Source organism: Bos taurus, chromosome 1 (genome assembly GCF_002263795.3).
Source record: "Bos taurus isolate L1 Dominette 01449 registration number 42190680 breed Hereford chromosome 1, ARS-UCD2.0, whole genome shotgun sequence".
Lineage (NCBI taxonomy): Eukaryota > Metazoa > Chordata > Mammalia > Artiodactyla > Bovidae > Bos > Bos taurus.
Window position 1 is genome coordinate 119,996,497 of NC_037328.1, and position 20,542 is coordinate 120,017,038.

The 20,542-nt window shown below is 39.0% G+C and overlaps 1 long non-coding RNA gene across 1 annotated transcript in view; it reads left to right on the forward strand.

The window, feature by feature from the left end:
• LOC132345847 (uncharacterized) overlaps positions 1 to 20,542 on the forward strand; it is a 108,189-nt gene that overhangs the window by 46,169 nt on the left and 41,478 nt on the right. The gene's annotated exons all lie outside the window — the stretch shown is intronic.

Genomic DNA, 20,542 nt, shown 5'->3' on the forward strand with positions numbered 1-20,542 from the left:
CTTTATTGAGTTTGAGTTTTTACAAATTGAAGGTTTTTGGCAAGGAGTAGTTTTGAATTTTAAGTCTTATTATTTAAGAAATATATTTCAAAGGCTGTAGCTGCCATTGATAATGATTCTTCTGATGGGTGCAAAAATCAATTGATAAATTTCTGGAGAGAGTTTGAAATTCTAGAATGTCATTAAGAACATTTTTGATAAGAAGAAGACAAAATATCAACATTAACAGGAGTTTGGAAGAAGTTGATACCAAATTTCCTGGGTGTTTTTGAGAAATCAAGACTTTGATGGAAGAAGTAATTGCAGATGTGATATAAATATTAAGAATATTAGAAGTAGAAGTAGAGCCTGAAGATGTTACTGAATTGCTACAATCACACGATAAAACTTTCACGGATTAGGAGTTGCTCCTTACATATAAGCAAAGAAATTGCTTGAAATCAGTGGTTTTCTGGTGGAAATGCTGTGAAGATTGTTGAAATGACAAGAGGATATTTAGAATATTACATAAATTTACTCGATAAAAAGCTTACTCGCTCAGTCGTGTCCCACTATTTGCAATCCCAGGGACTTTAGCCCAACAGGCTTCTCTGTCCATGTAATTTTTCAGGCAAGAATCGTTGAATGGGTTGCCATTTCCTCCTTCATAGTTGATAAAGCAATGGGAAAGTTTAAAAGGATTGACTCAAATTTTGAAAGAAGTTCAAAGGTAAGTGAAAAGTGAAAGTTGCTCAGTCATGTCTGACTCTTTGCAACCCCATGGACTATATAGTCCATGGAATTCTCCTGGAGTGGGTAGCCATTCCCTTCCCCATGGGATCTTCCCAACCCAGGGATTGAACCCGGGTCTCCCACATCTCAGGCAGATTCTTTACCAGCTGAGTCACCAGGAAAGCCCAAGAATACTGGAGTGAGTACCCTATCCCTTCTCCAGGGGATCTTCCCAACCCAGGAATTGTACAGGGGTCTCCTGCATTGCAGGTAGATTCTTTACCAGCTGAGCTACCAGGGAAGCCACCTACTGTAGGTAAAATGCTCTCAAATAGTATTGTGTGCTACAAAGAATCCATTCGTAAAAAGAAGAATTAATAGATGAGGAAAATCTCATTGTTGTTTTAGTTCAAAAAATTGCCACAGCCACTCCAGCCTTTAGCAACCAACACCCTGATCAGTTGGGCTTCCCTGGTGGCTCAGCTGGTAAAGAATCTGCCTGCAATGTTGGAGACCTGGGTTTGATCCCTGAATGGCTACCAACTCCAGTATTCTTGCCTAGAGAATTCCATGAACAGAACCTGGTCATGGTGTTGCAAAGAATGGGACACGAGTGACTAACACTTCCCTTTCATCCTGATCACTTGGCAGCTGTCAACATCGAGGTAAGACTCTCCATTAACAAAAAGATTATGACTCATTGAAAGCGCAGATTATGGCTAGCATTTTTTGGAAATAAAGTGTTTTTAAATTAAAGTGTGTACATTGGGATTTTTTTTAGACCTAATGCTATTACACACTTAATAGACTACAATACAGTGTAAATATATCCTCCATATGCATTGGAAAACCAAAAAAAATTATGTGACTTGCTTTATTTCCATATTTGCCATATTGTGATGGTCTGAAATCAGTCCTATAGTATCTTGGAGGTATGCTCGTGTATAGATGGATACCAGGAAAATGAAACATATCTGAGGAGGGTGACAAGGGCTTCTTCCTGCATAGGAAGACAAACTGGCTTTTCAAGGCAAAGGTTTGAACCAGAATGAGGTTAGCAACATGTCACTGGCCTGTTGGGTAACTTTCTGTGCTAAAGCAAAGGCATGGCTGCCATAATAGGGGAGCTTCTTCAAGGATTCTAAGTCCTCCATAATAGTCAGGGCCTCTGGAGGCTAACCACACTGTGGGTCTTAGTAATGTGATCATGAGCAGCCTGGGGAGACTCTAGTTAGTGAGCGTGCCTCTGGCCACCTCCTCAGACTGTAGTTAGAGCTTTCACCCCCACCACATCCCCTCTCCCTAAACTTCAACTGAGATGGGCTACACTGACTTAAATGTTATGTAGATATTTCCATTCTTCCCTTGTTTAACTCCAGTAAGTTCTCTGGCTCTAGTTCTTCTGTACTCAGGATGAACTTTGCCCTAAAATCCCAGAATAGGGAAGCCACTGAGTGGCCAGAGGCCATAAGCCTGATTGGCTCATAGTATCCAGGCAAAGCAGGAGTGGCTAGAGCGCAGTGGTGAACTGAGCTTGGAATTCCTTCAGTGTCTGGGGTGAAAGGTATGTACCAGGCCTGACTGTTGTCTGAGCCTTCAGTGGTGGGCCTGGCAGGCCCTGCCTGCCTTGAAGATAAGTCATGAGACTATTTGCACGCTCCTCAAGGTTCTAGGATGTAACTGAGAGTAACTGAGGGCTAGGAAGTGACCACAGCAGTAGACTAGAGGAAGAAGTGCTTCTTTAAAGGAAAGAAGTTCCGAAGGGTTCTTGATGAGTTAAAGACTGGTGAAATTAGGCAGATGGGTTTAGGCTTAAGGTGGAGCAGCTCAACTCCAGCACTCTCAGGTAGAGCATGCAAAGAAGCCCATTCCCAGGGGAAAGGAGTTCATGATGGTTCCTTCAACTTAGAGGACAGCCATGGGAAATCGATGACTTCCTAACACCCTTGACCCCTTTGGGTTCCCTCCATTTTTGAAGCATTTATTACCTTATTCCTGGGAATGTGTGGCATAAGGAATGGGATTCAGAGAAATATAGGCTGCTTCCACCAGTGATGAAGCCTGGATCTATGGACTGTCTGAAGCCTAGTAGCTGGATATTGAGATGGTTTCTATATCTCCAATTGGTGAAGCAGACCAGCAAGATGAGAAGACAGGTCCCTGCTCTCAGCTTGAATTTTACTGATCCAACCAGCTCTCCTCCTTTCTACTATCTTAGAGAGGAAAGTTCTAATATTTTCTATACATCTAGAGCTTTATACTAGAGAAGAAACCAAAGGATCTCTATATTTATGGAGAAATAACAATAAAACAGAGAAGTTTTTCAAAAAGTCATCCCTAATCTGACCACATAGAGGTAGACCTGTTAATGTTTTAATATATTTCCTGTGTTTCTTCTTGGTATATTTTTCCTTGTTTCAGTTCAGTTCAGTTCAGTCGCTCAGTCGTGTCTGACTCTTTGCAACTCCATGAACTGCAGCATGGCAGGCCTCCCTGTCCATCACCAACTCCCGGAGTTCACCTAAACTCATGTGCATGGAGTCGGTGATGCCATCCAGCCATCTCATCCTCTGTCGTTCCCTTCTCCTCCTGCCCCCGATCCCTCCCAGCATCAGAGTCTTTTCCAATGAGTCAACTCTTCGCATGAGGTGGCCAAAGTACTTTTCAGCTTTAGCATCATTCCTTCCAAAGAAATCCCAGGGCTGATCTCCTTCAGAAAGGACGGGTTGGATCTCTGTGCAGTCCAAGGGACTCTCAAGAGTCTTCTCCAACACCACAGTTCAAACGTATCAAGTCTTCGGCGCTCAGCCTTCTTCACAGTCCAACTCTCACATCCATACATGACCACTGGAAAAACCATAGCCTTGACTAGATGGACCTTTGTTGGCAAAGTAATGTCCTTGCTTTTGAATATGCTATCTAGGTTGGACATAACTTTCCTTCCAAGAAGTAAGCATCTTTTAATTTCATGGCTGCAGTCACCATCTGCAGTGATTTTGGAGCCCAAAAAGATAAAGTCTAACACTGTTTCCACTGTTTCCCCATCTATTTCCCATGAAGTTATGGGACCAAATGCCATGATCTTCATTTTCTGAATGTTGAGCTTTAAGCCAACTTTTTCACTCTCCTCTTTCACTTTCATCAAGAGGCTTTTTAGTTCCTTTTCACTTTCTGCCATAAGGGTAGTGTCATCTGCGTATCTGAGGTTATTGATATTTCTCCCGGCAATCTTGATTCCAGTTTGTGCTTCTTCCAACCCAGCATTTCTCATGATGTACTCTGCATAGAAATTAAATAAGCAGGGTGACAATATACAGCCTTGACGTACTCCTTTTCCTATTTGGAACCAGTCTGTTGTTCCATGTCCAGTTAGTTCTAACTGTTCCTTCCTGACCTGGTATACAATTTTACAATCTACTTTTTCAACTTGTCATTATCACATAAGCAATTCCCCTGTTACTAAAAGTATTGCATATTAAAGATTTTGATAAATGTATTATATTTCTTGTAACAATATTTACTTACTAATTCACCCATTGTTGGACATTTGGATTGTTTCCAGTATTTCTACTCTGAATGATATTGCAATGAACAATCATACTTCAGATATTCCAAGCTATATATATCACCAGAAGTGAATTATTACATGAAATAGTTTCCCAAGAACAGCATGTGTAATTCATTTTTCAAGGAAGTCTTTCAAACTCTATACATTATTACTATAGAATAACTACGTGTGCATGCTCAGTCACTCAGTCATGTCTGACTTTTTGTGACCCCATGGACTGTAGCCCACCAATCACCTAGGGCCATAGGATTTTCCAGGCAAGAATGCTTGATTAGGTTATAATTTCCTCCTCCAAGGAATATTCCTGACACAGGGATCGAACCCATGTCTCCTGTGTCTGTTGCTTTGACAGGCAGAATCTTTACCATTGAGTCACCTGGGAAGTCCATAGGATGTCATAAATTGGGAAGATGTCTGTGCATTCAGAAATTGGTCCTCATGTTTGTAAGACCAAACTATTGATTGGTCAACATATTGGATACTGTTGGTTGTCTATTTAACATCAAGTCTCATTGTTCCTTTCTAATCAGAGCTCCATTCTTCACCTATACATCACCATCTTTGGCACTTTCAGCTACAGAAATGTACATGGCTATATTAATCCTTCTTCTTTGTCAGTAATTGATTTATGAATAGCTAAGAGATGTATTTGGAACCACTGAGATTGGAGGAGAGAGGTTTCCTGCATTATTCAGGGTGGTCTTCAGAAGCTAGTTTTCTCTCTCCCTCTGCATGTTGTCATAGGTGGACATAAGTCCCTTCTTTCTGTTAAAGTCATTTATCCTCATATCTGGGGATTAAGATTATACACTGAGGAAACATTAACATTTATAATCCTGAGGAAACCCAGTTGGAATTGCATCCGACCTCTGTACTTCCAGATATATAAGTCAATTAGCTGTTTTATTGCTTAAACCAATTTGAGATCTATTTTTTATGCATCTGTAGTTGAAACTGTCATAACTGTTTCAGTAAGCATGAAATCGCCAGATGAGAAGACTCATCCACACCACAATTGTCTCTCTGGCTTTCTTGCCATTCTTCAAACACCCTGTTATGGGTTGGGTGTATCCTCTTGAAATTCATATTTTGAATTCCAATCCTCTAGCACCTTAGAATGTGACCTTTTTTGGAAACAGGGTCATTGTAGATGTAATTAGTTTGGTTAAGATAAAATCATTTGGAGTAGCATGTGTACGTATGTGCATGCTAAGTTGCTTCAGCCATGTCCGACTCTGTGCGACCCTGTGGACTGCAGCCCACCAGGCTCCTCTGTCCATGGGATTCTCCATGCAAGAATACTGGAGTGGGTTGTCATGCCCTACTCCAGGTAATCTTCCTGACCCAAGGGTCAAACCCACATCTCTTATGTCTCCTGCTTAGCAGGCAGGTTTTCTACCAGTAGCTTTCATTTGGATTAGAGTGGGCCCCTAATCAATAATGACTGGCATCCATATAAATCAGGGAAATTTGCACCTAGACATGTATATGTACCCTGTGAACATGAAGGCAGAGATCAAGATGATATTTCCACAGGCCTGTGTGCTCAGTTGCTCAGTCGTGTCTGACTCTATGTGAGCCCTTGGACTGTAGCCTGGCAGGCTCCTCTGTCCATAGACTTTTCCAAACAAGAATCCTGGAGTGGGTTTCCATTTCCTTCTCCAGGGGATCTTCCCAACCTAGGGACCGAACCTGAATCTCCTGCATCTCCTGCAATGAGGCAGATTCTTTACTACTGAGCCATCAGGGAAGATTTCCATGGGCCTAGAAATGCCAAACATTGCTGAAATATCTCTGGAAGCTTGGAGAGGGGCATAGAAAAGATTCTGATTCTTTCTCACAATCTTCAGAAGGAACCAACCTGTTAACACCTTATCTTGGACTTCCAGTCTCCAGAATTATAGGTGAATAAACTCCTGTTGTTTCAGCTGCCATTTGTGATCATTTGTTTTTAGCCCTAGCAAACAAATAACAGCAATATTTCTGAGTTAGAGCCTTTTCACTGGCTGTTCCTATACTTACAATGCTTTTACAACTGATCTTGCCATTCCTGGTCCCTTCTTAACTAGAGCAGCCCTATAGTTACTTTATATCAGGGGCCTCCAACACCTGGAATATGGACCAATACTGGCCCATGGTCTGTTGGGAACTGGGCCACACAGCAGGAGGTGAGCAGGGCTAGTGAGCGAAGCTTCATCTGTGTTTTCAGCCACTCCCCATCACTTGCATTGTCACCTGAGCTCCACCTCCTGTCAGATCAGTGGCAGCATAATAAATGTAATGTGTTGAATCATCCCCAAATCACCTTCTCGCCACCTGTGAAAAAAATTGTCTTCCATGAAATCATTCCCTGGTGCCAAAAATGCTGGGCACCATTAGTTTATATCACCACCATCCTTTCATTCTCTGCTAAGCATTCACCATTCTCTGATATTTTGCAGATTTAATTATGTGTTGACTGTCTGCCCCCTCCCACTAGAATGTGAACTTCTTTGATGAATATAAATTTCATCTGATTTATATGAAAATATAGAAATCATTGTCAGTTCATTCAGGAAAAAAAGGCTGCTTTTGAGAATCATCTTATTCATATGAGTGAACACAGCCACTTCTAAAGTTAACAGGCCCCTTGTGTGTTCATTCAAGAGAAGAATTTGGCCCACTGCGTACGTCACTCACTGCCTTTATTTACATTATAAATTAAAATTACATTTTATTATGTCTACTCCCATACCATTTCCATTATAGTCTGTTATTTTAATATAATATGTGAAAATAGAATTAGCAATTAAATTACTACACCATTATTCACACAACCTAAAGTGTTTGACCTCAGTCTCTAGAAGCAGGGGGATTTGTAATTGACTAAATCTCTAAGTGTGCATGGACTACTTTAATTGTGCATGGCATTTTCCTGATGTTGATGTGGTCAGAAATTCTGCTGTAATTCTGTTCACTTCTCATGAGGAAGACTAAGTTCTATTTAGGGCATCTTTTGAGTTCTTGCTTAGATTAACAGGTTTGAAGATGTGTTGCCCATAGAATGCCTCTAACCCTTTTACTTTTTATTTGTTTATTCATTTATTTTTTGGCTGTTTTCTGCAGCTTGTGCAGTCTTAGTTCCCAACCAGGGATTGAACCCAGGCCTGGAAATGAAAGTGCCAAGTCCTAACCACTGGACCAGCACAGAATTCTCCCTCCACTTGTTTTAAATTTAAGTATCTCCAATGTTTTTTTTAATTTGTAAATTTTGTAATATGTAAATATTTATAATTTCTACTACATATTCATCAAAATGTAATATATTCTTCATTATCCTCAAGTTAATTCATATACATATCTACTGGAAGATCTTGTGAGGCACAGATCATACTTTTTTAAGTCATTGCATTTTTTTGGTAGTGTCAGTCAATCTAATAAGTCCCTAAAATAGTCTCTGAAAACTATTAGTGCTTTAGGATTGCTGTAAGAAAGTGCTATAAAGTGGATGGCTTAAAACTACAGAAGTATACTATCTCCTACTTCTGGAGAAGTCCAAAATCAAGGTATTGGCAGGACCGAGCTCCCTTTGAGACCTGCTAGGAGGTTCTTCCTTGCCTCCTCCCAGCTTTTAGTGATTTGCAGCTGCATGAATCCAATCTCCTCCTTCCTTGCCACATGACATTCTCCCCATGTGCTTTTATCTTCACATGGCTATTTCTTATAAGAACACCAGTCATATTGTAAACCAGGATGGTTTCATCTCAACTAATTGTATCTGCTGCTGCTGCTGCTAACTCATTTCAGTCGTGTCCAACTCTGTATGACCCCATAGATAGCAGCCCACCAGGCTCCTCTGTCCCTAGGATTCTCCAGGCAAGAATACTGGAGTGGGTTGCCATTTCTTTCTCCAATTATATCTGCAATGACTCTATTTCTCAATAAGTTCACATTCTGAGGTATTGAGTTAGAACTTCAGCACTGCTTTTGGAGGACACATAATTTAACCTATAATTGTAGATAAATAACAAATATTTGTGGAATAATCATCAAGCATAGAGTTTTGATAGACAGTGAAGTTTCTGTACTTCTACTATGTCTACAAAAGAAGTATTGGCCTGGGTAGATGATGAAGAAAGGACAGTATCGGAAAAATAATTCATGAGGTTCAATGAATTAAAAGAAGCCTATAGGAAAATGTTCAATTTCATTAGTCAAAAACAAATGTATATTAATATCATTACCATAGGGTTCATGTTGAGTATCATTTTACTCCACAACATGAAGGATAAAATATAGCATATTTATTTATTTATATAGCATATATATTTCCTTTGCCAATTTAGTTTCACTTTCTGAAAAGAGCTTGGTCCAGTCTCTCATATGGGTCATAGCTCTAGTTAAGTGTTTTATGGACAACCATGTACTTTCCCTTGATTAAAAAAACTTGCTACAGTTGTGATTTTACATTTATTTTTGTGAATACTTGATTATTGTCGTCACCAGTGAACCTTCAACTCCAAGAATGGCCGTGTCTATTTTTGTTCTTTATTTGTGCAACACTTAGCCTAGTACTATAGGTGCTCAATAATGATTGACTGCTTGATTAATGAGATGAAGACATGAATTGGTGAGGTAGGTTAAAGTTTACCTTTTAATGGCTGTAGAAAATATTTGTTATTGTATTGGCTCTAAATTGCTAAATACTTACATATATGTGATATCATGGGGCTTCCCTGGTGACCCACATAGTAAAAAATCTGCCTGTAATACAGGATACCTGGGTTTGATCCCTAGGCTGGGAAGAACCCCTGGAGAATGTAATGGCTACTCACTCCAGTATTCTTGCCTTTAGAATTCCATGGATAGAGGAGCCTGATTGTCTGACATGACTTGGAAACTAACACTACTTTTTCACTTCATATTATATTCAGTTCAGCTGAGTTCTTTTCAGTCGCTCAGTCATATCTGACTCTTTGCGACCCCATGAACTACAGTACGCCAGGCTTCCCTGTCCATCAGCAACTCCTGGAGCTTGCTCAAACTCACGTCCATCAAGTTGGTGATACCAACCAACCATCTCATCCTCTGCTGTCCCCTTCTCCTCCTCCCTTCAATCTTCCCCAGCATCAGGGTCTTTTCCAGTGAGTCAGTTCTTCACATCAGGTGGCCAAAGTATTAGAGCTTCAGCATCAGCATCAGTCCTTCCAATGAATATTCAGGACTGATTTCCTTTAAGATGGACTGGTTGGATCTCCATGCAGTTCAAGGGACTCTCAAGAGTCTTCTCCAATACCACAATTCAAAAGCGTCAATTTTTCGGTGCTCAGCTTTCTTTATAGTCCAACTCTCACATCCATACATGACTACTGGGAAAACCATAGCTTTGATTAAATGAACCTTTGTTGACAAAGTATTACCTCTGCTTTTTAACATGCTGTCTAGGTTTGTCATAGCTTTTCTTCTAAGGAGCAAGAGTTTTTTAACTTCCTGGCTGCAGTCACCATCTGCAGTGATTTTGGAGCCCAAGAAAATAGCCTTTCACTGTTTCCATTATTTCCCCCATCTATTTGACATGAAGGGATGAGATCAGATGCCACGATCTTTGTTTTCTGAATGTTAAGTTTTAAGCCAGCTTTTTCACTCTCCTCTTTCACTTTCATCAAGAGGTTCTTTAGTTCCTCTTCACTTTCTGCCATAATGGAGATGTCATCTGCATATCTGCAATCTTCATATTGATATTTCTCCCAGCAATCTTGATTCCAGCTTGTCCTTCATCCTGCCCCATATTTCTCATGATGTACTTTGCATATAAGTTAAATAAGCAGAGTGACAATATACAGCCTTGATGTACTCCTTTCCCAACTTGGAACCAGTCCATTGTTCCATGTCGCATTCTAACTGCTGCTTCTTGACCTACATACAGATTTCTCAGGAGGCAGGTCAGGTGGTCTGGTATTCCCCTCTCTTTAAGAATTTTCCACAGTTTGTTGTGATCCACACAGTGATCCACAAAGGGTCTGGCATAGTCAATAAAGCAGAAGTAGATGTTTTTCTGAAACTGTCTTGCTTTCTCTGAGCCAACAGCTGTTGGCAATTTCATCTCTGATTCCTCTGCCTTTTCTAAATCTGGCTTGAACATCTGGAATTTCTCAGTTTACATACTGCTGAAGCCTCATGTTATATTATAAATACATATATTACTATACATTGTTAAAATGTTTGTTCAATATTGTTTTTTGAAAAAAAAATATATATGTTATTTTTTGGCTGTGATGGGTCTTCATTGCTATACACAGGCTTTCCCCAGTTGCAATGAGCGGGGCTATTCTTGGTTGCTATCTGTGAGATTCTCATTGCAGTGGCTTCTCATGTTGCACAGCATAGGCTCTAGGCACGTGGGCTTCAATAGTTGAGGCTCCAGGGCTCTAGAGCACAGGCTCAGTAGTTACAGTGTGGGGGCCCAGTTTCCTCGTGGGATGTAGGATTTTCCGGGAACAGGGATTGAACCCATGTTCCCTGCATTGGCAGGCAGACTCTCAACCATTGAACCACCGGGGAAGCCCTGTTTAATATTGTTAAGTAAAACATAAGGAAGATTACAGAAGAGATGTTTATCTACTTAGGTAAACAGACTGTATTCCAAGCTCTATACCAGCATTCAGTTGCACATATTTAGTATGCTAATTACAATTAGTGTTTATGTACTCATTGTATGAACTCTATCTCTTGGAAGAATTATAAGTAATCTCAATTTTAGTTACTATATGTACTTGAAAATTATGATGACAAATTTTGTATACATATTTTATATTAGTGTTTAATATATGTTTGCTTGCCTTTTTCACATTCAGTCCAATTTAGTGTTTCCTGTATACCATGAAATTAGAATGGAACTTGTTTTACACACATACACACACACACACATGATGTCAGGGCCAGTGTGACACTAATTATTTCTCTCCAATTCCAAGTAAATCATATTCTCCTTAGGATTTATGGCATCACCTTCCTAATCCATGCTGTTGAAAATGAATTAACTTGCTCTGATCTTATAGAGAATGTCTAATTATTTAATTTTCTCCATTATGTGAATAAAGCTTTGGTGAATTCCCTTTCTAGCATCATCATGTTCTTCCTTCGGGCTAAGCCTCATTTGAATGTACAGCAAGTTCACACACACACACACACACACACACACACACACACACAGTGATATAACGTTACAAAGCAATTTTAATTAAAACTATTGAGAATATGTTGTTGTGTTTTTAAATCATCTTCCTTTGAGAATGATATAAAATGGTGATGTGTATACTCCAGTGGGAGATCCAGCAAATGTTAGTTTTCAGTCATTTTCCTGAGACCCTGCAAGAGTTCATCTCCAGTCCCTGGTTGGGCTCTTGTGGGAATAGAAATACAGCACTCTTGGCTTGACATCAGTTCCATTTCCAAATGTTACCATGGTGATCACCTATGCAGCATCACTAACCCTTCTCACAACAGCTCAATTTGAGATTCACGTTTCACGTTTCCCTGATTATGGGAGGGTAATTATTTCATTACTCAAGGGAAGAAGATTTAGGAGGTAAATAGCTCTTCATTAAATCTTAAATGATTCTAGTCATTTTAGGCCACAGAAATGCCAAATATTAAAGTGATGAAATTCAAAAGAGTAAAACATGACTGAGAGCTGAAAAAAATTCAATTTTTGTATAGTATAACCATAAATATTTTTTCTCTAGTGAAAACATCTTGCATAAAGTACAAGTATATTGTGTCAATAATTCATGATTTAAAATAATTTCATGTAAAATAAATGCATGGAAATGTTTGTGTGTATCCTTGAATAGAAATGCCTGTAAAAACAGAAGGATTTTATGAACTGACCTGATTTGGGAGGAGGTTATCATATTTTATAAGGCATACTTTTTTCTATACATCTAAATAAGAATTTCATTTAAAAAAAAGCCCTCTTATTCTACAGATTCTCCTTGTATAAAGAATTATTGTTGCTTTTATTTACTGTTGATGCTTAAAGATTATGCGGTTGAAAATAAATATTAATGTGCAGTATTTTCAACATATATTTGATTTTATGAAATGTCATGGGATAGTTGTGAATGAAAGATATTTGCTTATATCTTAAACATAAAAATAAGCAGCAGTTTATGTTGTGCTGCCCAGCTACAGTACAATAAGCTGCCATGATGCAAATGAACTGTTCAAACCACAGTTTTTCCAGGAGGGACCTTGAAATGCTATAAAGTTTTTTTTTGTCAAAAAATGTTTAGCTGATCTACATGATGGGTCTTCCCAGGGGGTGCAGTTGGTAAAGAACACGCCTGCCGATCCAGGAGACCCAAGAGATGTGGGTTCGATCCCTGGGTTGGGAAGATCCCCTGGAATAGGAGTTGACAACCCACTCCAGTATCCTTGCCTGGAAAAGTCCATGGACAGTGGAGCCTGGTGGGCTACAGTCTATGGACTTTCAAAGGGTCAGACAGGACTGAGCACTCATGCACGCAATATCCTGTATGTTACTTAGCTATGTTCCTACAAGACAAAAAATTTGTAACCACACAGTGTTTTTTTGAAGAGGTTTTGGTTTTACTATTCCGTTTTTCTTATGTTACCTCTGATAAAAGGTCTATTAAGAATTTTAAGACAGTATTCAGACACAAGAAAGATTAACTCCTATCTGTGACCAAGGACATGCACATCAATATGCGTGATTTAATTTTGGCCTGAAATCCTGTAGCAGTGTGATGCACAGAAGATAAGGAAAAATTCAATCATAATCATTTTCTCAGAGGAAAGACAATCTGTTTTAAGCCTACTTTCCCCTTTCTTGGTCTTTAATATTTCCCTATGCTGCATTAGTTTATCTATAGTGGTGACAGGGTTTTTTTTCTTTCTTCCTTTTTTCAGTTTAGCTAAAAGAAAATTAGTCAGAATTGATTGTTGGAAGGCTCACTGATTGAGTAATTAATTAATTAAAAATTATTCATTCATAAACCTCTGGAGAGGTGGAATGGGAAGGTTAAGAGGTTTAGAGAGGCTTTAGTCGTCAGCTCCTTTTTGCTTATTATTTACAGGTAGTCCATTAAAATTCATCTAAGATATTCTAGGTTGTACACCTTTCAGAATATAGAGACTGGCAGATGGACAGACACAAGCAGTAACTGTCCATTGCTAATGCAATCATGTAAGTCATGGAAACATTCTATGGTTAGTAGGTTTTAAAAAACTAGATTCAATGTTTTAATACAAATAGGGTCCTCCTGAAGTTTGAGGGGGAGGGCTTCTCAGGTGACTCAGTGGTAAAGAATCTGCCAGTATTGCAGGAGACATGGGTTCAATCCCTAGGTTGGGAAGATCTCCTGGAGGAGGGTTTGGCAACCCAACCTTGTATTCTCGCCTGGAGAATCCCATGGACAGAGGAGCCTGGCAGGCTACAGTCCATAGGGTCGCAGAGAGTCAACCATGAATGAGCAACTGAGCACCCATGCATGTTTTTGGACCACTGAGTGGGAGCACAGTCCAGAGCAGTATAGGTGACAAATTAAAGAGAAGCTGCCCTACTGAAGTGACAGTTCAGTGTTCCTCCTCCCTTTTCTCCACCCAGAATTTCCCAGGGCCTGGCCTCTTCTCACGGTTCTTATCTTTGTTCCATCACTGATTAATCCCCACCCCATTTCCCCAGTTCCAAGGTCCTTTTGAAGAGACATTTAAAATTTCAATCATTTTTTAATCAAAGCTATTTAGGCACCTTCTATCCAAATGCTGTGTGTTTACTTGAGACAGTTCGATGCAGGAACTTGTTTTTCATTAACAAAATGGCTCATTTGTTATGAAATGAAGCTGTTCATTTTCAAACAAAACAACAAATGAAGCTGTTCACTTTCAAACAAAAGCTATTCCCTTCTTTATCCTCTGCTCTATTGGTGCAGCCAGGTAAAATCACAGCCAACTTTTAATATATGTTCTCTCTACTCCAAATTCACTGCTTATAAATTTTGGTTAAAAGCATTGGCTGCCAGTATATCAAATCACCACCATACACACTTTAAATGTCTTACAATTTTGTCAGTTATTCCTTAATAGAGTGGAAAAAGTTGTGTTGCCATTTCTCTGAATTACAATAAATCTTTAAGGGCACGTGCATGGTGTTGTGAGTGTTAGAAATACAAATGGTTAAGGGGGTCCTGAATAAATCTGCCTAGAAGGTGCCAGTCTCAGAGACCCTTACTTCAAATTCTTTTCAAGATGCATTAGTGGGGTAACCTACATCGTGTTACCATATTAAGTCATCTTGGGAGCTCAACAAAGCAAAGTTTATTTTCTACTAAGGCAAAAATGTATTTCTCTGTAAGTCTGAGTGACACTTTGGAACAGCTATCTTCCTGTGGCTGGGGGAGAGAGAGGAGAAAACCGGGCAGAGGCGTTTTATTGGCTCAGCCTGAAAGTCTCTGTGTCAATTCCCACTCCCATAGTATATAGAATCACTAGCCTGAGGTCCCACCTAAATCCATGGGCTTATTACAGAACTCTGGTTCAGCTGTTTGACACTCAAAAGCTAATAATTCAAGAGGCAAATGTCAGGGAAAAGGAAAGTTGCTTTAATCGGAAAAGCAGCAACCTGGGGACAAGGTAGACTCATCTAGAGACCAGTTCTGAAGATTCTGCTCAGCCATGATGGTTTTTAAAAGGAAAAAGGGGGGAAGAATCTCAGGGAATCACTGAGACAGGAGGTTGGGTTCTGCGTCCTTCTCCATGGCATGCAAACTGGCTGATTCTCTCTCCAGATGTTACCTTGCCTGTGTGGTCTTTCTGCAGAATTACTAAGGGGGTTATTGGAGGTAGAGAGCTAGCCATTTTCTAACCATTTCATTCTTCATTCTTCTTTTTATCTAGGAAAAAAAATCAACAGGTTAGGCAAGGCATGCTGTGCATTCAGGAGAACATAATTCAGGAGTTAGGTTAAATTGCCTAGTGATCTCATTCCTATAATTAGGTTGTTTTAAGGTTAGAGGGGAACAGAAATGGGGAAACAGGAAAGGGGCAAAAGAGCTGCTTTCAGGCAGGGGCCCCAGGAAACAAGAACTGATGCTGGAGCATCCTAGATGAATATCTAGAAAAGGGGAGGAGATTGAATAAGGAAGTGGAGAAACCCTAAGCCACAGAAAGGCATTTCTTTATTCTCATATGCTATCACTGGACATTTTACTGTGACCTGCTTCTGTAGGATGAAGACTGTAAAAAGATAAAAAGAGCTTCCTGAGAAATGGAAAGTGACCAGTGCTTCTTCAGTGCTCCATAGCTTGGAGAGGACTAGGAAGAGGGATGCAGCAGTGGTTTGAAGGATATCAAAACTTCATGCTTGGAAGTTAAAAAAAAAAAACTACCAAATAATATTTGTTGTTGTTGTTTAGTTGCTAAGTTGTTGTGTCCGATTCTTTGTGACTCCATGGACGGCAGCTTATCAGGTACAAGAATACTGGAGTGGGTTGCCATTTCCTTCTCCAAGGGATCTCCTTGACCCAGGAATTAAACCCACATCTCCTGCATTGACAGGCAGGTTCTTTACTGCTGAACCACCAGGGAAGCCCACCAAACAACCCTGGTGCCTACCAAATAAAACACAGTGAGAAGAGTAACATCACTATTCATTCAGTTAGTGTGGATTGATGGCTACTATCATGTCTCCTGAGCAGAAGGATTCACTAAAATAACCTCTTAGTTTCATTTTGTGCTAACAACTCTACCAACTACCCTAATTAATTGCCCAAAAACTGTTAATAACCATGTCATCATAGACCATCATGTAAATGAGCTTTAAAAAGTAAAATCTGAAGAGCAATCTTGCCATTCATTTATCTGAACTAATTACAATGTAGGAATAATTCTCACAGCAGGTGAAAACCAAGAAAAAGCATGCTTTTGCAGGAAAGCAAAACATTTTAGATCTGACATCAAAATTTTGTAAGAAACAAAGAGCTTCCTTTTTTGTAAGGCAGTGTTTTAAGTTGTTATTTTGGCTCCAATCACATTTTTAATGAAATAATTTGTAAAAACTCAAAAAGTTATGGAAGATTGAGCTACTAAGCTTTTTAAAAATGGTGATGAAGTCTATCTTTTTCTTATTTTTGTGAAGAAATTATTTCCATAATCAATAAGGCAAAGAAAGTGCTACACTCAAAAATCAATGGATATTAGTAAATTGATTGGTTGCTTTGTTTTGAGTGAAAGTGTTAGTCTCCCAGTCGTATCTGACTGTTCCCCACCCCAGGGATTATAGCCTGCCAGGCTCCTCTGTCTATAGAATTCTCCAGGCAAGAATATGATTGTGAATAGCCACTCCCTTCTCCAGGGGATCTTCCTGATCCAGGGATTGAACCCACATCTCCTACATTGCAAGCAGATTCTTTACCATTTGAGCCACCAGGGAAGCCCATTCATAAATTGATTGATTGTTTTGTTTTAGTGCCACTATAACCCATAGTTATAAAAGGTAAAATATACCATTTGTTAGGAAGGCAGCCTGGTGTAGACAAAGGCAATCCACAGAGGTTCCCACCCTAATGTATACTTTTTAGCTGTATGAGTTTGGGTTTGCTACTTTTTCCACTATGGAGCCATAGAATGAATAATTCACATGAAGGCAAATTATTATGGTATGGAATGGACCACTCTTAATTCTTGACATATGTTAAGTATTTAGTTCAGCTATTACTTTCTGTTTTCTATGGAATATTTTCTCTTATATTTCACCTTTGTATCTTCTGTTATTCATATTTCTTTAGTTTTATTACTTTATTTTTGAGAGAGAGTCTTGTGTTTATAAACTGCCATATTATTTTAAAATGTGTTTAAAATGATTTCAAAGGAGAAAATATTTGGAAACTTTTAAGAATAGTCTGAGTAAGAAAAAAATCCCTAAAACTCTTTCTGTAGGCCAGTGGTAGTTTTATGGTAGTGGTAGTCTATGTCTCATGAAATCAATTCTTTAAAATAAAAATTAACTTGCGACATGTGAGAATAGTTGCAGTCAGTTGGATTGAAGAAAAATGCTATACTTTGATAATTTAGTTATCCATGGGAATATATCAAAAAGAAAGTTATTAAAGTTAGATAGAAAAGGAAGACTCTCATGAACTTCGTGTGTACTGCCTAAATTGACCAAGGGTAGATACAGAAATATAAAAGCTTAAGGAATCCTAAGCCACAGAAAGATTTTTCTTTATTTTTAATACATTATCAATGGATATTTTACTGATATGGTTCTATAGGATTTTGTCTTCATTTTGATACAAGCAAATGAAAATTGGGAAGTTGGCATAGGCTTCTTAGTAATCTCATCCATACCAATCTCATATTCTATAAACTGTTAATATCTTGTGTTAAGACTTATCCAAAATGCATAAAATAAAGCAGAAGATAACTGAATGACCTTGTATTATTAAACAGTTTGCCATTGTTTAACAGACTCACCCCAAAACTATTTGATTTTATTGGAGAATGCATCTGTATTGACTTAACTATTTGCTACCCAAAATCTTTCACTCTTTTCCATTTACATGTTGACATGTATATTTCTGGATGGGAGAAAAGATGATGCCAAGCATTTTATTTTACTTCTCTGTAGGACATTACACAGTTTTGTATCTATTAGCCAATCCATTTCAGCATTTTATTAGCTGACTGATTAATGTTAAAAAATTATTCTGACAAAGAATTGTAAGGAAGATTTTACCTGCAACACCTGCTGCAATGAGGTTTTACAATAAGTGAGAGAGCCATTGGGCTCAATTCTGAATACAAGGGAAAGTGGGAATTTATAGTCAAGGAGAGTCGGGGAGTTGGTGAACAGAAAATCACTATAAAGAGATCCCCAGGTTAGGGAAGATTCTTGTTAAACTCATGTAGCAGGGTTCTTGCCAAAGGCAGGCCAGAGTGATCAGATATTACAAGGTGGAGTGGGGGGTTATATTCGAGGAATTTGCTCAAATATTGAGGATGATCAGATACTGAGGGTGGCAGTTCCTTCTAAATAGACAGTAAAATTCTTACTACAACTAGGTGATGCCGGCCTAACAAAGACAGAAACTAAAGCCCAAGGTCAAGGCCTAGAGGTCTTAGAGTAGACTGACTATAATTAAATCAAAAAGGAAATCTTTTTCTTATATAAATCTCTGTTTCTCAAGATCTCCTTTGAGCTAGTCTTTCCATCTTACTGGTGCCTTTATTAATGAATTAATAAAATCTCTGATACATGTTTATTTTATAGTTACATGAGTCATGTTTTGAATATTTTGAAAATTACACTTTAACCCCAGTCAAGAGCTCGTTCTTATGTGAAGGTTTTTGAAACATACCTTTCAAAGTTGGGGAGGAGAAAATGCCCTTTCACAGCAGTCTGATCCAACTTTATGCTACTAACCAGTTTTTTAACTGATTATGTTCCCAGTGAATTTGAGGTTCTTAAAGTCTCATCTCAGAAATAACCAATTGAGAGACAAAGTGATAGGTAAGAAGTAGATTTATTTAGAGAGAAACACACTCTGCAGACAGAGTGTGGACTATCTCAGAAGGTGAGAGAGAGTGAGCGAGCCTAGAAATATGGCATAGTTAGCTTTTATGCGATGGGTAATTTCATAGGCTAATGTGTGGTTGTGTTAGTCACTCAGCAGTGTCTGACTTTTGGCGACCATGGACTATAGCTCAGCAGGCTCCTCTGCCTATGAGATTTCCTAAGCAAATATACTAGAGTGGGTAGCCATTTCCTTCTCCAGGGCATCTTCCCGATCCAGGGATCAAACCTGGATCTCCCACATTGCAGGCAAATTCTTCACCAGGGAAGCCCAATGAGTGGGAAGATTATTCCAATTATTTTGGGGAAAGGGCAGGGATTTCCAGGAATTGGGCCACTGCCCACTTTTTTACCTTTAATGGCTGGCCTCAGTACTGTCATGGTGCTGAAGAGTATGTCATTTAGATGCTAATGTATTACAATGAGCATATAACAAGGCTCAAGATCTACTGGAATCCAACTCATCCACCATCTTGGACCTAGTTGGTTTAACCAGTTTTTGTCTTGTCTCTGGCCTTATCATCCTTTTAAAGATTGTGTCCCACCCCTTTCCTCCTGTTTTAATTAGAGCTTTATTGCACACATTTAGTAATATTGTCAGCATCTTCATAAGAATATTTTCAATTAGACAGTAACATATCAAGAGTTTTTCTTAAAAGTATTTCCACATGTCAATATTTTAGTAGATAAGAATTGTCACAAATCAACTAAAGTAAAACCATTTTACTTTTATGTGCTCTGCAAATGTAAGCCATGGCATGATACATATGTGATCATATATTTCTTAAGTGGTATTTTTTTTTAAACATTTTAATAAGGAGAACAGCATAGTGTACAGATAATAAAGTTTTTATTCTTTGAGTTTGCATTGCCAGGAAACAAGCTTTTGGAGAATAAGATAGAGATGAAATAGTGAGAAGCAAGCCAAATATTACTTTATTTTTCCAGCTTTTTATATTCTACTTCTCCTTTCTTCCTTTTATGTATTCTTCTGAGTTCAAACAAGAAAGAAAATGAGTAGCTAGAGGAGAATTAGTTAGAAAGAAACTGCTTATAAAGGTATGAGCCCTGGTGGCTCAGATGGTAAAGAATTTGCCTGCAATGCAGGATCCCCAGTTTCAATCCCTGGGTAGGGAAGATCCCCTGGAGAAGGGAATGACTACCCACTCCAGTATTCATGTCTGGAGAATTCCACAGATGGAGGAGCCTGGCAGGCTATAGTCCATGGGGTTGCAAAGAGTCAGACATGACTGAGTGACAAACAGATACACACATGAAGTGAAGAAAGCACAAATTTTGGTGTAGCCTGTGACAGTGGGGGTCTGTTACTCACAAGAGGGCACCTGATTGATAGATGCTGGGACCTTTGGGTGAGGGAGTTCATTAATCCTGTAGGGAAGGAATGGCGGGAATGAATAGCTTGACTTTGCTGTCCTCCTATCTCCATCTCCTGTGGGTGCTCCAAATTGGTTAAACCCAACCAGAAACCAGAAGATAAAGTTGCACATTGATGTAACCCATATTTGTCAACCTACTGGGGCACAGAGTAGGGCAAAAATTGGTAAAAAAAAAATGGACATATAAGATAACACATAGGGATGTTCTGCACATCTGGTAAAGGGAAGCTGGCTGCTAGAATATAGGATCTGAGAGGTCAAGCCCAGAAGTCTTCTCTGACTGATGTCAGAGGT